The sequence below is a fragment of the Capricornis sumatraensis genome, chromosome 8, assembly GCF_032405125.1.
Source record: "Capricornis sumatraensis isolate serow.1 chromosome 8, serow.2, whole genome shotgun sequence".
NCBI lineage: Eukaryota > Metazoa > Chordata > Mammalia > Artiodactyla > Bovidae > Capricornis > Capricornis sumatraensis.
In genome coordinates this window covers 42,449,931-42,463,454 of record NC_091076.1, presented here as the reverse complement: position 1 = coordinate 42,463,454, position 13,524 = coordinate 42,449,931, and the positions used below count along the sequence as shown (strand labels likewise).

The 13,524-nt window shown below is 44.2% G+C and overlaps 1 non-coding gene across 1 annotated transcript; it reads left to right on the top strand.

Moving 5' to 3' along the window:
• Positions 1-10,965: 10,965 nt before the first annotated feature.
• LOC138084816 (U6 spliceosomal RNA) lies at positions 10,966-11,072 on the top strand. Its single transcript, XR_011145225.1, has one exon. It is a non-coding gene; the product is annotated as a U6 spliceosomal RNA (small nuclear RNA).
• The last annotated feature ends 2,452 nt before the right edge of the window (positions 11,073-13,524 follow it).

The following is a 13,524-nucleotide window of genomic DNA, read 5'->3' as shown; positions in this document are numbered from 1 at the left end:
TTATAACAGATATACTACATGTTGGATATACTACATATACAGATACACTAAGTATGCTAGAGTCTCTACTTAGAGTTGCAGGAAGGAGAGTGATGGGCAGATCTGGGGTCTGGCAGCAGGGTCTGGCTGGGTCATTGTCAGTTCTCTGGCAGCAACAGGGCAGCAGTGTTGCAGAATATTAAACACCTCTGCTATCCCTAGCCATGAGGCTGAGCTCTATATGTCAAAGGAAAACCTGTCTTCTAAAACCCTTGAAGAAGCAGATTATGTTGACAGTAATAGTTTGCTAACCTGCACTTGGCCAGATGGTGCTTGGTAAGTGATTGTTGAATGAGTAAACGAATGCACAGTCTTCATTATCTGGGGTTTTGCTACCTCCCTTCATCTTGGACACTGAAAGACCCTGGGCACACAGCCCTCCAAGAATACTCAAATTGGGATTTCCCTGGTGGTCCAGTGGTTAAGAGTCTGCTTGCCAATGCAGGGGACACAGTTTCAATCCCTGGTCCAGGAAGATTCCACATGCCACAGAGCAACTAAGCACCACAGTTACCGAGCCCGTGCTCCAGAGCCCGTGCTCCACAAGGAGAGAAGCCCAGCCACCGCAGCTAGGTAGCCCGTCCACTGCAACGGAGACCCAGAGCAGACAAAACTCAACAAAAATTTTAAAAAAGAAGACCCGAATTGTTCCATGTCTGATTATGTCTTCTGTTATAAACCACGGAGTCATGGATCCAGACAGCCTAATTTCAATTGTGAAAGACTCGGGGAAGCATTGTATCTACTCAGGAGACTCATAATCTGAAATGAGACTCACAGGCATTGTTAGCCATAAAATGCCAGGAAAAAGGGAAGATTTCCCTCAGGCAGCAAGCGCCATAGCTCCTTTCCTCCAGACAGAGCTTTCATTTTCTTTTGTTTTCAGAGCTTTGACTCTCTATCCCAGAAGAGCAGGATATCTGGGAAGCCCTCACTAAAGATTCAGTCTCTAAATTTCAAAAAAAAACAGAAAACTGCTCTGAGAGAAAGAACAAGAGAATCTATTTCAGACAAACAGTGCAACCTGGAGATTTTCACATTATATATTACTTTAAGTGATACACTCTGTTATCAATCTGAGAATACATCAGTATATACCAAAAAGATTATCCTTCAAGGCCTAGAAGAGTTTATTCACTTCTATCTTTACTTAATAAACATTTATAGATCTTTTATTAGTTACCAAGCACCCACCTATTTACTGTATGTATGCTGTCTCATTTAATCTCCATGTGTGCTAAGTTGCTTCAGTCGTGTCTGACTCTTTGCAACCCTACAGACTGCACCCTGGCAAGCTCCTCTGTCCCTGGGCTTCTCCAGGCAAGAACACTGGAGTGGGTTTCCTTTTCCCCTTCCAGGGGATCCTCCCCACCCAGGGATCAAACCCGCATCTCATGTCTCCTGCATTGGCGGGTGGTTTCTTTACCACTAGCACCACCTGGGAAGCATGCAACCTTCAACACATCCCTAAGATGTGGATAGCAGCGCTATCCACTACTGTCACTGCAAACACATTAGAGTTCAGATCGGGAAAATGGGCTGAGAATAATTAAGGTCGGAACTCAGAAACTGCAGAGCTAGACTCTGAAATTGGAAGTGTCTGATATTAAATCCCATGCTCCCTTGTTTGGAAGCAGCAGTGACTACTCCGCTGCCTCAATGCCATCCTTCTGTACATTTATCTTGAAAACAAAGAAAACTGAAAGGTTATACATCATATACATTCATTTCATCAATGAGATGACCCTTAAAGGAGATAGGAAAGATACTGATTGTTGTTCGGTCACTAAGTCACGTCCGACTCTGCGACTCCATGGACCTCTAGCATACCAGACCTCCCTGTCCTCCACTGTCTCCCAGAATTTGCTCAAGTTCATGTCCATTGAGTCAGTGATGCTATCCAATCATCTCAGTGTTAAAAAGAAAAGACATCACTTGGTTGACAAAGGTCAGTATAGTGAAAACTATGATTTTTCCAATATCATGTATGTATCTGAGAGTTGGACCGTAAAGAAGGCTGAACGCTGGAGAACTGATGTTTTTGAATTGTGGTGCTGGAGAAGACTCTTGAGAGTACCTTGGACTGCAAGGAGATCAAACTGGCCAATACTAAAAGAAACCAACCTGGAAAATTCACTGGAAGGACTGATTCTAAAGCTGAAACTCCAATACTTTGGCCACCTGATTCAAGGAACTGACTCATTGGAAAAGACCCTGATGCTGGGAAAGACTGAAGGTGGGAGGAGAAGGGGGCAGCAGAGGATGGGTGTAAAAAAAAAATTGTTTGGGGTAGGAATAATAGATGTTATTTAGTCTCTAAGTCATTTCTGTCTCTTTTCGACCCCCTGGACTGTAGCCTGTCTGGCTCCTCTGCCCATGGAATTTTCCAGGAAAGAATACTGGGGTGGGGTTCCATTTCTCACTCCAGGGGATCTCCCCAACCCAGGGATCAAAGCCATGTCTCTTGCATCTCTTGCACTAGCACCACCCGGGAAACCCAAGTCCATTTTAAAAAGGTTTTTTTTTTTTTTTCTTTTTTGGCCTGTGTTATGTTTGTCAGAGTTGTGAAAAGCATATGGTATTTTTATAAAATGATTTGGTTATCTTGTCATATTTTCCTAAGCTTTTATAGAGTATACATAATAAGAGTAGGTTGCAAAAGAATCATTTGTTTCCTCAAAGTTTTAAACCATTGAAATATTTTTGAAAGTAATTCTTTGATAACTCATCCATTTAGTCCTTGGTTGCTGATATATTCAAATTTTCTACTTGTTTTTAAGTGAGTTTAATAAAACACTTTTCTCAGGCAAAATTCATCCATTTCACCAAAGTTCTAATTTATTGTCATAGAGCTTTATAAAGCGTGTTTTTCAGAATTTAAATGCTTCTGTTTATTATTGTAAGTCCTTTTCATTTCTTTCTTCTTTCAAAAGACACTTTCAAAAGTTTGATTTTCTTTTTCTTTTCAAAGAAATGGCTCTTGGGTTCAATCCTATTCTGTTATGCAGTTCCTTAATATCTGTATTATTTCTTCATATTTCTTTTTTAAGAAACACATACACCTCCCCTGTGCATGTTAACTTGCTACCCAATTTTGCTTGTTTTCTTCCTCGTCTTATTTCTTCAGCACTTCCCCTTGTCTTACAAATCATCCTCATGGTATGGGGTTGACGATTCTCACAGATTTTCCCTCCTAGCTTTTTTCTCTTGTTTCATAATGGTCTTGTCTTATTATGTCTCATAGATCTTTTCAAGAGTTTTCCAAACATTTGAGGGGGAGTTCCATCATAAGCAAAGGCCCACTCTTCCATTGAGTCTTTGGTCATTTGCCTCTTTCCGTCTTTTTGTAAATATGGAGGATTGCTTATGTTCTGTCTGTCTGGGGGTTTTGTTCTTGTTGCTTATTTTGCCTGCACAGCAGCCTCACATTTGCCGTGGGCAGGAGGCCTGGTGCTTGGTTTCTTTCACAGCCCATATGTACCAAGACTTCTGTATGCACAGGGTTACCCTGGTGGCTCAGACAGTGAAAAATCTGCCTGCAATACAGGAGACCTGGGTTCAATCCCTGGATTGAGAAGCTCTCCTGGAGGAGGAAATGGCAACCCACTCCAGTGTCCTTGCCTGGAGAATCCCAGGGACAGAGGAGCCTGGTGGGCCTCAGTCCGTGGGGTCACAGTCAAACACAACAGAGCAACTGATGCTGTCAACACTTTTTTCACTAATGGAATACCTTCCTCATATTGTTGTCAGCAACACAGATCCAATCACAATTTCTTGTGCTGGCCTGCTTTATTCTCATGTTCTTCTGAAAGACATATAATCCCAAATGGGATTATATCCGTACTCTTCTATACTCATAATTCAGAATATATATAAAACTAACCTGTAGTCTTAACTTGTGTTACCAGGACTGTTCTGCCAGCCTTGACCCCCATCAACAGCATTTTCCTAGTGCCTAGGGTCCAGCATCTCTTGGAATCATTTCTTCATTCAACCAACATTTACTGTGCCACCTTACGTGTATAATGTACTGCTCCTCGCCTCTGTCTCTCCTTGTTTTCTGAGAAGCTATTTTATGAGTCTGCTAGTCTTACAAGAATATGCTAAAGATGTTAGCATAAAGGGGAAATAGTTGCACTCCCTAAAAACAGTATCCATTTAGAAGAGGGGCAGTGACTTAGTCCAGACTATTACAGCAAATATGGCATAGGTTGGGTGGCTTAAGCAACCGTTCTTTCTCATAGTAGTGGAGGTTGGGAGGTCCAAGATCAAAGCGAGGACACACCCCTTTGTGGTGAAGGTCCTCCTTCTTGGTTGGTAGAGGCCATCTGCTCATTATCTCCTTATGTAGCAGAGGGAAAACTGTTACGTCTTAAGTGTTCTTCTTACAGGATGCTGATCTCACTCATGAGGGCTCCACTCTCAGGACCGAATTGCAACCCAGAGCCTCATTTCCTCATAGCATATGAGGGGTTAGAATTCCAGAATATGAATTTGGAGGCAGGGCCACAAGCATACAATCCATAACAGATGGAGACATCATTTTCTGGTATTTTAATAAAGACCTGGGTCTCTGATCCAGAATGAAACATAAGACGAAGGAAGAATAGTCCTTCCCCTCTCAGGCCCATGGCCCTGCTCTGTTTCACGAGGTGGCACATGATTCCGACGCCAGTTATTGTTATCAGAGCACCTTCATCAGTCTCAGAAGTCTTAGGAGTGCCCACTGCTCCGATGCCGTTGCTGTAGCATGTCTAATAGCCTTTAGTTTTCCAGTGCCTTTGTTTTTTCGAGGGAATAGTCAAATACTATTTGACTGTTTGACTCAGGCTTTCTGAGTATCCCCATTAGGAACCTGGCGTGTCCCTGGGCAAAAACAGATCCCTGGGCCATCTTCGAACAGTTGGGGTGCTATGCAGGGCCCCCATGCACCAGTAAACTATGAAACAGTGAAATGGATCAACTGTAAGAGGAGCCTCCTCAGAGTGGAGTCGGGTTTCAACCCACAAAACCACCATTTCAGCTGAGCTTCAGCCAGGAGCCCACTGCTGCCCATCTGGGTGAGAGCCACAGCGTGTTTTCCCAGGAACAGCTGCTACTCTTCTCCTCCTCTGGCAGCCAGGATGTTGCAGCTGAAACGATTGGCTATTTCCCTTCCAGCTGCTACAAAGTGCGAGGCAGAGCAGAGCATAGGATCCTTCTCGGGCCCATGCAGTGTCGTCTGGCAGGGCCACGCAGGGAAGAGGCCGGCAGTCACCAGGAGACTGCCGGCTCCGCGGAGACTCTGCTCTGGGGTGGGCGGCTTGGGTTAGAGAGGAGTGTTTAGAGTCGGCCGTGCCTGAAGCGTGAGGAAGAATGAGCTTTCCAGTCAGCTGTGCCCTTTTAGCCACTTACTCCTCTCTCTCGGAGGTGGTTTTCTCATGTCAAGAGTGAAGACAACAGTACCCATCTCACAGGGACATAGAAGCGACTAAATATATGTTGGCCTTCCCTGGTGGCTCAATGGTAAAGAATCGGCCTGCCAGTGCAAGAGACACGGGTTCGATCCCTGGTCTGGGAAGATCCCGCAGGCGGCAGAGCAACTAAGCCGAGCCACATTATTGAGCCTGCGCCCTAGAGCCCGGAGAGCCCTAGAGCCGGTGCTTCACAAGAGAAGCCGGCATGCCGCAATGAGAAGCCAGAGACCCGCAATGAAAAGTAGCCTTTTCTCTCCAAAACTAGAGAAGGCAGGTGAGCAGCAACAAAGACGAGTGCAGTCAAAAATAAATTAATTAATTTTTTAAAAGGTAGTATATGCTAAATTCCATACATATATATGTACACATATATGTACATATTATATATGTATATTATATACCCCCAAAAGCATATTGCTGCTCAGAGTCAGGACCAGGGTAAAGCAAGTGAGTGACCCCTAAGTGCACAAAATTTTAGGGAGCCCCCAAAACTCAGGAACCAAAATAAATACTATTTTAAAGCAATATTTTAAAAACTGCTGCAAAAGATCTATAATGGATAGATTATCTAAATCTTAAGGACGGACAGATTCTGACCCTCCGTGTTACAATCTTGTCTTACTGTGCTGTGATCAGTGGCTCAGTCGTGTTCGACTCTGGAACCCCATGGACTATAGCCTGGCAGGCCCCTCTTTCCGTGGGATTCTCCAGGCCAGAATGCTGGAGCGGGTTACCATTTTCTGCTCCAGCTTGTCCTACTAGTCTCATCCTAATCTTGGCCCTGTTTCTAGTACAACCTTATTTAGAAACTCATGAGCTAGCCAGTGGGCAGTAGTTTGTTGATTTGATTCTTTTTAACTGTTGCCTTGAAATGTTTGTGTTGCCTGCTGAGGTCTGAGCAGTCACCTTAAAATTTGTGTCAGAGTTGAACTCCTCACTCACCTCACCTTATCCTAGGGTCTGACTCTCCTAAGTTACATTTCTTGATAACTCATGACTTGCCATTTCCGATCTCAATGAGAAAACCCACGTGCTTTCTCTCTTCTGGCCCCCTGTGCCTCTCCTCCCTGGTTCTCTAAGCACTGGGAATCCCTACCAGCATGCTCCTAGCCATGCAGTGTGGCCACATTTATGACATATTATTACACACAAATATTCTTACAAAATACTGAATAATTTTACAAATATAACTGCATTTAGAGGAATGTCTCAAACCTTCATAGTCTTGCCCAAGTTGGTCTGAATAGTAGGAGTTAACTGACTTTTCTAGAGGTTCCCTACAAGTTATTTTTACAATGTCTAGGGTGCTTTTGAGTACAATCCAAATGCCCTCTAGGCAGCAACATTCTGAAAGTGCCAAGTAAGGTGATTGTCCCTCTGATCAGTGGCAATGGGGTACAGGGAGTCTTACATTGGGCTCTGGGGGAGATACAGAGATGTGTAAGGTGCCAAGAGGCAGCGTGAGGAATCCCGCCCATGGCAAAAGTCATGAGGAAGGAAGCCCAACAAAACGCAAAGGCGTAATCTGGCTTCAGGGGTTCCCCTTGAGTTTTCCTGAACATCTACCCCCAAAAACCAGAGTCGGCCTGATTTTATTGTACTGTGCTTTCCACTCTTCTGCCTCTAATAGGAATTAACTTAGGGCTCCAGTTAACAGTCTCCTGCATATGAAAAGAATATCTTGGTCTGAACCCCCTTTGATGGCTCTCTAACTTGTCTGACAGTTTCCCCCTGACCCCGGACTTTTTACAATTTGTGAATTGCTTACAGCCCCCCAACCGCGAGAGGCATGAAGCTTAAAGCATCTTAAAGATACAGAGCCTTTCCTTAAGAGCTAAAAATTATATAGGTGACGGGTTTTCACTGTTGACTCAATGACTGCTGCCAGGCCTCCATATTCTTTATCTTTTAGGTACCTGAAGGATATTAATCAATGTAATTGGGATATAGAAATAAGAATATAGTAGTTTTGATGTTAGCAACACTAAACTTTTGAGTTAATTGCTTTTCTTTGTTATATATCACTGCACTCCTCTTGTGTCCTTGATATGTAAGAATGTAACTTTATTTAGTGCTTTCTGAGAGTGGCACCAGACTTTGGGAAGAACAACATTCTAAGACAAATAAGTCTTCTGGTTGACAAACCCTTATCAGAAAAAGGGCTGTAAAATTTTAATTGGCCCTCTGGCCAGAAGATGATGTAAATCACCTAAGACTTGTGTATACAACTAAGTATGCAGAGAGAAAAGCCTGGTTTTGATGAGAGTCAGGGCTGCTGACGCTACATAATTTTATATTATCCATTGATCTCTATGTACAAAAAAAAGGTATAAAAGGCCTTTCAACAATGGAGGATGGGCCAGTCATTGGAAAGACTGGTTTCCCCCGTGTCTCCTCTATTTTCTGGCTGAATTCCCATCTGGGGCGTGGAGGCTCGCCATGTATACTTACTTGCCCTGGCTTCTAAGATCCACGTGAGAGGGAGCCCAAGGTGGGGCACCCCCGGCTATTCAAGAGGACGCTGGTGGCCTAATGTAAATTGTGCAAGCTCCTTGTCTGGAACCTTATTGGCTTTCCACGTAAACCAAGTTATTCAGCCTCTTTTCCCCACTAAATTTTCCTACTATACTATTTCTTCTTAATTTCTTTTATATTTCTAATTAAATAAATAAGCTTTCCTCGCCTACACTGTTCACCCTTCGAATTTCCCTGGATCCACCAGGGCTGGACCCCGGCAGTAAGGTACAGTTTCCTTTAGGTACCTCCAGGGGTAGAAATGAGAAATGGGTATAGAATGATAATAATCATTTATTGTGTGTGGGTGCTCTTCAATAAGTCATGTCTGACTCTTTGTGACCCCAAGGACTCTAGCCCTTCAGGCTGCTCTGTCCATGGGATTCTCCAGGCAAGAATACTGGAGTGGGTTGCCATTTCTTCTTCCAGGGGACCTTCCCACCCCTGGGATTGAATCCATGCCTCCTGCCTCTCCTGCATTGGCAGGCAGATTATTTACCACTGAGCCACCTGGAAAGCCCTTTGTTGGGTGGGTATTACATGTTATAGTCTGTGTTATGTGAATTATCTCATTTAATCCTCATAAAACATTTAATGGTGTAGGTATTATCAATGGTATTTTGCTAATAAGGAAACTGAGGCACCAATGAAACACCAATGAATGAGCTAGCAACTAACATTTCTAGTCTTTTCTGCTTTACCACAATGAATTGTACACAGTTACTTCATCTTAGAAAGGATTATTTTTTGAAATGTTTGCATATGGACCATTTTTAAAGTCTTTATTGATTTTGTTACAGTATTTCTTCTGATTTGTGTTTTGATTTTTTGTGTGTTTGATTTTTTGGCTACAGGACATGTTGACTGAACCCTCAGCTGCCTGCACTGGAAGGCGAAGTCTTAACCACTGAACCGCCAGGGAATTACCTCTAAAGGGATTTTTATATATAGTTTCCTCTTTGATCCATTCCCTACCTTGTGAAGTAGCAAACAGTGTTTCCATTTGCCACAAGAGGAGCCTGCAGGCCACAGCAGGCAAAGTGGACCAAAAAATATTTTCTGATTCCAGTGCTCTATCCTTGACAATTTGCTGTTTCTCATCTAGGAATTCTTCATCAAAGCTCCCTAGCATCATAAATGACCTTGTTAAATTCTGTATCTTACCTCAACTCATTGGGCAAGCATTGTGTTCAGTCCTCAAAGTCAAGTTTAAACGTTGCCTTCTGTGCTGGGTGAGGCCCCTCCATTAGCCTCCAGAGTCCCCACCTCTTTCCACGCTCCTCTGTCCTGCACATCACCCTGCAGGCCAGCTCAGATAGACTATATCAAGGGGTCACCCTGGCTTCCTACTGGGTCCAGCTAAGTGGGGAGCCCCAGTAAGGAAGCAGAGGGAAAGGGAAGGGTGAGGTTGGGGCTCCCTGACTCCCTCCTTACGAGGTCACCACAAACCAGTTGTCCCCACCACCAAAGGCCCTGGTTCTTCTCAAGGTGCTCAACTCTACTAGACTCCCTATCACTTTTCACATCCAAGGGAGGGATAGGTCTACCGACTCTCACCAGGATTGCACTACCTCTTGGATTTTCCTACACTTGCCCCACCCCAAAATCTTTGCAAACAGCCCCTACTTAAAACTTAACGTGAATATGCTCTTTGGTTTGGGCTCTTACTGATCCAGCTCCCCTGTGAACTTGGATAAAGATGAGAGGCCGTCTCAAATTCAACGAGAGGCCCTCATTAAGCCGTGTCCTCTTCTCAGTGCTCCCTGTCTCAGTGACTAAGTACCACCACTCAGCTGTGCAGGCAGAAACCTGGGCATGGTCTGTAGGACCCCTTCTCCCTCACTTTCCTTATGAAGCCAATCACTAACCTTCATGATGACCTCCTGAAATGTCCCTGGGATCTGTCTAGCTCTCTCAGTCTCACCCTTGATCTCGAATGAACCGCTGCCATTGCCCCTTGAATTACAATGGCTCTCTCCATGTCCACTGGCCCACCATCCCCACCAACCTTCCCCCACTTGCTAATCCTCTGTAGGGCAGCCAAAGATCCCTGTAGGATGAAAATCTGATCAGGTAGGCTTCCAAAGGTTTTCCTTGGATTTCAAGTCAAAGACAGGACTCATGAATAAGGCCCACTGTGGCCAACATGGTCTGGTTCTTGCTTCCCCAGCTTCATCCCAAGATGTACCAGCCCTTGTTCCCCCTCCTCTTCGTACCCCTACTGCTCACTTTTCAGCCTCCCACTGACTGCTCATCCCCACTTCCAACATAGGAGTTGGTTTTCTCTGCTTGCTAGGCTTTTGTCTCCCTTTTTCTTCACAATGGCTCAGCAGTAAAGAATCTGCCTGCAGTGCAGGAGACACAGGAGATGTGGGTTCGATCCCTGGGTTGGGATGATCTGCTGGAGTAGGAAATGGCAGCCCACTCCAGTGTTCTTGCCTGGGAAATCCCATGGACAGAGGAGCCTGGAGGGATACAACCAAAGGGTCGAAAAGAGCTGGACACGACTGAGCCCACAGGCAGTCCCCTTTTCTTCACTAATTAGTTCTCACCCTTCAAACAACACACAGCAATTCCTTGGGGGAGCCGTCTGACCTTTGACTTCATCACCCCCCACCCCCGCCCCATGCTGCAGACTCAGGTATCACAGAATGTCCCTCTATCGTGGCACAAGTCACATTTGTCTGTATTCTAATGGAGTAATCATTATTCATTAAACTTTACTTATTAAACATTGATTTTGTGTCCTTGAGATTAAACTGTTAGGAACGTGAAACAGGGACTATGGCTTAGTCTGTTCATCATAGTCACTGGCATGGACTATGAGTTACAGTTAACTCTTTGTTAAAGATGGGAACAGAATGCCAGGAAAAGAAAATTTGGCAATGACTCTTCCAGATAAGTAAGTAAGGCTTCCATTAAGCATCAAAAGTCTTCATTAAAAAAAAAAATTTCTGTGCTCGCTTCGGCAGCACATATACTAAAATTGGAACGATACAGAGAAGATTAGCATGGCCCCTGCGCAAGGATGACACGCAAATTCGTGAAGCGTTCCATAATTTTATTCATGTCAATGTATGGCAAAACCATACAGTATTGTAAAGTAAAATAAAGTAAAAATAAAACACAAAAAAATTTCTTAAAAATATTATGTTTTTCTCTGTTTTCTTAAAGTACAGTTCATGAAATAAATCAACATTTTTGGAAGACTCTGAGTCTTTGTTAGGAACCTATTTAATTATTGGACTCGCGTCTAACTCTGGCTGGCTTTTGACTTCTTTGCTTTTCAGACTCCTCAGTCTGCGTGTCACGGATTTCCACCCTCTGCCTTGAGAGCTGGCAGGTCCTTTCTGGGTGCTGCCAGTGTGCTGCCTCTTACAGCCTCTTTCATGCCTCCTAATTGGTTGCTTTGAATCTCCCGCAGACTGAGAAAACTAGATAACCAAGCTGGTTGAATTGAGCGTGAAGTCAGACTGACATGTTCCAAATGAGCCCCAGAGGGGCTCTAAACTCAGGCCGATGACCTCCAGTCCCCTCTGCAAGCCTGAGGTCAGCCACCTCCTTCCCACTCTGCACGCTGCTTTGCTGCTGCTTCTCCTCCTTCATATCTTCTGTTCGTTCAAGATTGGCTTTCTGTGGACTTGCCAGCTAATAGGAATTTTCCTTTCCCTACTGAGTGGCAAACTCATCAGGATGATAGAATTAGTCTTCAGGGGTTCAACGCTTTGATTGGTTTTCACTGTTTTTAGATACTTATTAAGGTAAACAAGGCTTCCCTGGTGACTGAGGTGGTAAAGAATCCGCCTGCAATGCAGGAGACCTGGGTTCGATTTCTGGGTTGGGAAGATCCCCTGAAGGTGGGCATGGCAACCCACTCCAGTATTCTTGCCTGGAGAATCAGAGGTGCCTGGTGGGGTATAGTCCATGGAGTTACAAAGAGTCAGACATGACTGAGCAGCTAAACTCAAGATAAATAAGGGCCTTCCTAGGTAGTACTATTGGTAAAGAACCCGTCTGCCAATGCAAGAAACATAAGAGATGTGGGTTCAGTCACTGGGTCAGGAAGATCCTCTGGAAGAGGGCATGGCAGCCCATTCCAGTGTTCTTTCTAGGAGAATCCCATGGACAGAGGAGCCTGGAGGACTAAAGCCCATTGGGGTCACAGAGTCAGACATGACTGAAGGGATTTAGCAAACATGCAAGGTATGTAAGAGTCTACCTCTTCCCTTGTCTCATGTAGCTCAGAATTGGAGGAGTTTTCCTTGAATAAAATAGGACTTTACTCTAAAGAGAGTAACACCGAAGACATAAAGCAGTTGTTTGAAGCACATGGTACCCAGATGAATCAAGCCTGTGTTTAGGTGGTAATAACCTTGCTCCCTCCTTAGTTACAAAGATCCTCCCTTTTTTCCTATCCAGTTAGAATTGTATTAATTACTTCCAAGCTGGGTTAAAAGGAAGCAGTGGGGAGTAAAACTATTCGTTATAAACCTGGGAAGAACTTTGCAGACTGTGGAAGGACACCAAAGCAAAGAAAGAGTCCAGGGTAGAGAATTTCACAAGCCCAGAGCAGCCAAGAAGGCGACAGCTTTCGTTCCAATCTTGAATTTGAGCACTTGTCCCCTTCAAGTTGATTGCATGCTTCAAGAATGCATTAAGAACAGCAAGGAAGAGGGAGAAAATGAAATTTGGAACAAAAGTATTATTATGAGCTGAGAATCAGGCTCTGATTTGGAGAGCAACTCCTTGAAAGGTTCTGGAGACTTGGTCTGACACTTCGCTTTGTGCAGCCAGCTAGGGCAGCCTTTGGGGTTCCAGAGAGTTACCCCCAGCTTGATGCACAGGTGATGTTAATGACAGGTCAGAACCAAAGGTGAAGCAAAATGACAGCACTGTCTTCCCCCCAAAAAACAGTTATTATCACAATTTTCTACATGCTAGTAAAAGGCCAAAGACTCATTCAGGGCTGGAAGACATTCTGATGGGAAATGAAAAGGCCAGCAAGAAGCCAGGTGACTAAACTTCATCAGGGGGGCTCAGAATCGGACCTACTTATATAAAGGAGGCCTGTGTCCTCTTACATCTGTGGAATAACCAGAAACCATACAGCAACTCTAAGTACAGTCCATTGTAGGTAATTTTCCACCCAGGCATATTTTAAAGCTGCTTTCTACCCAACGTGCTTATTTGGCTCTGTCTTTAAGTGCCCCTTAAAAACCAGGCTGCTCCAGGAAGCTGTTTGTAACAGGCAAAAGAAGGCTGTAGCAGGAGTAAGAACAACAAACAGGTGAGTGCCAAGATGTAGAGGAAAGCACCCTAGACACGGAGCCCGAGATCTGAAGGCTAGTTTCATTATGTCACTGATGCGCTAGCTCTGTGACCTTGAGCAGAGTCGTTTCTTCAACTTTAATTGGCAATATTACTTCTAAATTTCCTTCCAGCTTATTACAAAAATGTATGATTTTTAGGAATTTTCTGAACCTGCAATCTTGTTTTTCATGCTGTTGGATGATCA